Source organism: Elephantulus edwardii, unplaced genomic scaffold (assembly GCF_000299155.1).
Source record: "Elephantulus edwardii isolate Elephantulus edwardi_28Jun2011 unplaced genomic scaffold, EleEdw1.0 scaffold00047, whole genome shotgun sequence".
In the NCBI taxonomy this organism is placed as follows: Eukaryota; Metazoa; Chordata; class Mammalia; order Macroscelidea; family Macroscelididae; genus Elephantulus; species Elephantulus edwardii.
The window spans coordinates 1,418,780-1,422,747 of record NW_006399797.1 but is presented as its reverse complement, the minus strand read 5'-3'; the positions used below and the strand labels follow the sequence as shown (position 1 = coordinate 1,422,747).

Below are 3,968 nucleotides of genomic sequence, written 5' to 3'. Positions count from 1 at the left end.
CCCCTTAATTTCATCTTCCATTAGTGTTCTGTACTGTCAAGCTATAACCGATTCATAGCTAGCCACCCAGTGGTTTTTCAGAAGTTGTAAATTTCAAAGGAGATTGCCTATATGTTTCCTGTGGAGCAGTCAATGGATTAGAACTATGTGCCTTTGGGTTGGTATCATAGCTCCTTACCCCTAGACCACCAGAACTTGCATTCATGTCTTAGAATATAAACATTTTTATTAGTGTAAGTATTATACATTTATGTATTTTAATTATCTTTAAAAATGTGTTATGATGTAAGCAAAAATCAATCACATATTTAGAAAAAACCTGAGATAACTCAGATGTGTTTGTTGCATACATCTGACACCTTGAATTTATTTTTGTTAGTCTTTATAAGTCATTATACCCTGAGTATCTTAGATGCTTGGCATTGAAATTTCTTTTTCACTTTCGATTTAAAAAAAAACAACTAAGTGTCTTTTCTATCTGAAGCTATTGAGATTTAATCATTTTAATATCAATTATTCCCAAGAAAAATAAAGTGATACTTTTGGCACTGACTTATAAATAGTATTTGTAAATTTCCTGATTTTTTTAAAGTTACTATAAGAATGCTCTAAAAAAAAAGAATGCTCTTTATTTACATTGCTCTCCCATTGCTTTCTTTATGTTTTTTGTATATCCCATGACTAGTATTATAAAGTGATGCTTATAAAAATGTTATTTATAAAATATAAGGTTATAAATATGCCTTCTGACTACTTTTTTAAAAGATGAATTATTTCTGAAGCATATGAAAATTTCTTATATAACTTTCTTTGGTGTATTTCTTTTCAAATATGTAAGTGTAGGTGTTGAGATCCATGAGAAACATAGAAGAAAAAAATGAAGCGTGATGCTACTATGAATAGTACCTTTGGGGAGAATTTCTCTTACATTTCTAAATTTATTTTTAAGTTCATTTCATAAAGCAGCATGAATAAACCTGTAACTCTTATTGAGATAAATGTGTTATTTGAAGAAAAGTAGACTTATTTGTTCCTCATACCTCACTCAAACTCTTGCAATCCTGAAAATATTTCTGCAATATAACTAACATGAAACTGGTAAAATACTAATATTCAAGATGAAAGCAAGGGATTAAAAAGACCATGGCCTGAAAAAGGCATTAGTTAGTCCTCAAACTAACTTCATTGCTTCTTAGTAATTTTGAGAGGTCCCTGACTGCAGGCTTGTGTATTGATTGTGGATTCAAGTAAGATGAAATTGTTGACAGTTTCAATCTTTTCTCCTTTTATCATGATTTGCATATAGGTCCAATGGTGAGAATTTTTGTTTGCTTGACATTGAGATGCAGTCCATATTGAAGGCTGTAGTCTTTGCACCAACCGAGCCAGCCAGGAGTTGAACCTGGAATCTTCTGATCCATAGTCAGACACATTATCCATTGCGCAACTGGCCCTGCCTGAAGGCTGTAGTCTTTGATCTGCAGCAAGTGCTTCAAGTCCCCTTCACTTTCAACAAACAAGGTTGTGTCATCTGCATTAAGAAGGTTATCGATGAATCTTCTTCCAATCCTGTTATCATATTCTTTTTCATACACACCTTTCCTGATTTGAAACCATGCATTGTTCCTTGCTCTGTTCACACAATAGCCTCTTGATCTACATATGGGTTTCACAATCAAGTATTCTTGGGCTCCCATTCTTCTCAATGTTGTTGTTGAGTACCGTTGAGTTGTAATCTATCCATTCCTGAACCTCTGGCAAATTTTCAGAGGCAGTTAATTGCACAAGAGGAGATTTCTCATCCTTCTCCCGCTATGTTAGCCATAATTTTTTATGATCCACATAGTCAAATACCATTCAGTAGTCAATAAAGCACAAGCAGACAATCTTCTGGTATTCTTTATTTTCAGCCTAGATCCATTTGACATCAGCAATGATATTCCTGGTGCCACAGTTTCTTCTAAATCCAGCATGAACTTCTGGTAGTTCTCTGTTTAAGTACTGTTCTAGTAGGTTTTCAATTATTTTCAGAAATATTTTGCTTGCAAATGACATTGTTCAATAATTTCCACATTCTCTTGAACCATCTTTCTTGGGAATGAGAACAAATGTGGATCTCTTCCAATCAGCTAGGTAGCTCCCTCAAAATTTTCTGGCATAGACTGAAGAATGTTCAGGGCTGTAACCATAATTTGTAATGTCAGTTGGTATCCCATTACTTCCCAGGGCCTTACTTTTTTCCAATGCCTTCAGTGCGGCTTGAACTTCTTCCTTCGTTACCATTGCCTCTTGATCGTATAGTATTTCCTATTATATTTCAATGTTAGCCAATTCTTTTGGTACAGTGATTCTGTGTATTCCCTCCATCTTCCTTTGAAGGTTCTTGGTATTGCATTCATATTTCAAAATGGTATTACACTCATAGTTAAAAAGACAATTTCGAGTTCTATCCTAAAGTACAATGTTATGTGATAGAATATTATCCATGCACATAAAAGTAAGACCTATTAATATGGTGTTGTTGTTGCGATGTATCGTTGATCTGTCTGCAATTCATAGCAACCCTAAGTACAATAGCACTGAAGCCTGCCCTGTCCTAAGCCAGTGTCATTGACTCCAATGCACCTAACATTTCCCTACTTACTGTATCAATCCATCTCATCTGGAGACTTCCTCTCCTGTGCTGTCCCTCCACCCTTCAGAGCATGATGTCTTTCTCCAAGAATCAGTCCCTCCTGGTCACATGCCCAAAGTATGTAAGATGGAAGAAGTTTAGGCTATTCTGAAGGACTTGGCAAAAAATAAAGCCCCAGGAATTGGTGGAATACCACTTGACATATTTCAACAAACAGGTGATGTGCTGGAAATGCTACCATACAAGTTGTGCCAAGAAATCTGAAGGACAACTTGCTGACCAACTGAGTGGAAGAGATCCATATTTATTCCCATTCCAAAAAAAGGTGAATCAACAGAGTGTGAATATTATTATACAATATCATTCATATCACTTGCAAGCAAAATTGTGCTGAAAATTATCCAGAAACAACTAGAATAGTACATTGACAGAGAACTACCAGAAATTCCAAGCTAAATTTAGAAGAAGTGATGGCAATAGAGACATTATTGCCAATGTTGGGTGGATCTTGGCAGAAAGCAAAAAGTACCAGAGGGGATTTTTTCTGTTTCATTGACTATGCAAAGGCATTTGACTGTAAGGATCACAACATATTGTGGTTAACCTTGAGGAGAATGAGAATCCCTGGACACTTGATTGTGATCATGGAAAACCTATACTTGGATCAGAAAGCTGACCTCGGCATAGAACAGGGAAATACTGCATTTTTCACAGTCAGGAAGGGAGTGTGTCAAGGATGCATCCTGTCTGTTAATATGGTTACTGTTCATATATATGCATCAATAGGTAAAGACATTGAAGCTTTTTACCAAATTTTGCAGTCTGGAATTCATCAAACATGCAGACTGTAATGGAAATGTTTAAAAACATGTAGAAGGAATGATATTTGTAAAGTATGGACTTGGTGATAGAAATGAGGCAAGAAACAGAATGATCAAATTTTGTATGTTCAATGACATACCCATCACAAATATTTATTTCAAAAACACAAAGGCAACCTTATACATAGACCTCACCTGATGGATTACTTAAGAATCAGGTTGACTACTTCTGTGGAAGGAATCATTGGAGAAGCTCAATATTGTGGGGTTTTGGTTTTTTTGGGGGGGTTTGTTTGTTTTTTAGAGGCTCAACTATGTCATTTATTGTTCTTAAATCCTGGACCAAATTCCATCTACCACTGTGTTGTTTTACAGTTCGGAATTCCGCATGCAAGGCAGAGGTGAAGTAAGGAACTGCTTATGAGGTTTTCCATCAATTCCAACAATTAAGAAATAGTGAGAAGAGTTGGGACCTCAGAAGGTTTTTAGGACCAAAAAGTAGGCTCTTGTGT

The 3,968-nt window shown here is 35.7% G+C and overlaps 1 non-coding gene across 1 annotated transcript; it reads right to left on the bottom strand.

Annotated features, from left to right (window-relative positions):
* Nucleotides 1-1,381: 1,381 nt before the first annotated feature.
* On the bottom strand, nt 1,382-1,454 carry TRNAH-AUG. Its single transcript has one exon. It is a non-coding gene; the product is annotated as a tRNA-His (tRNA).
* Between the last annotated feature and the right edge of the window lie 2,514 nt (nt 1,455-3,968).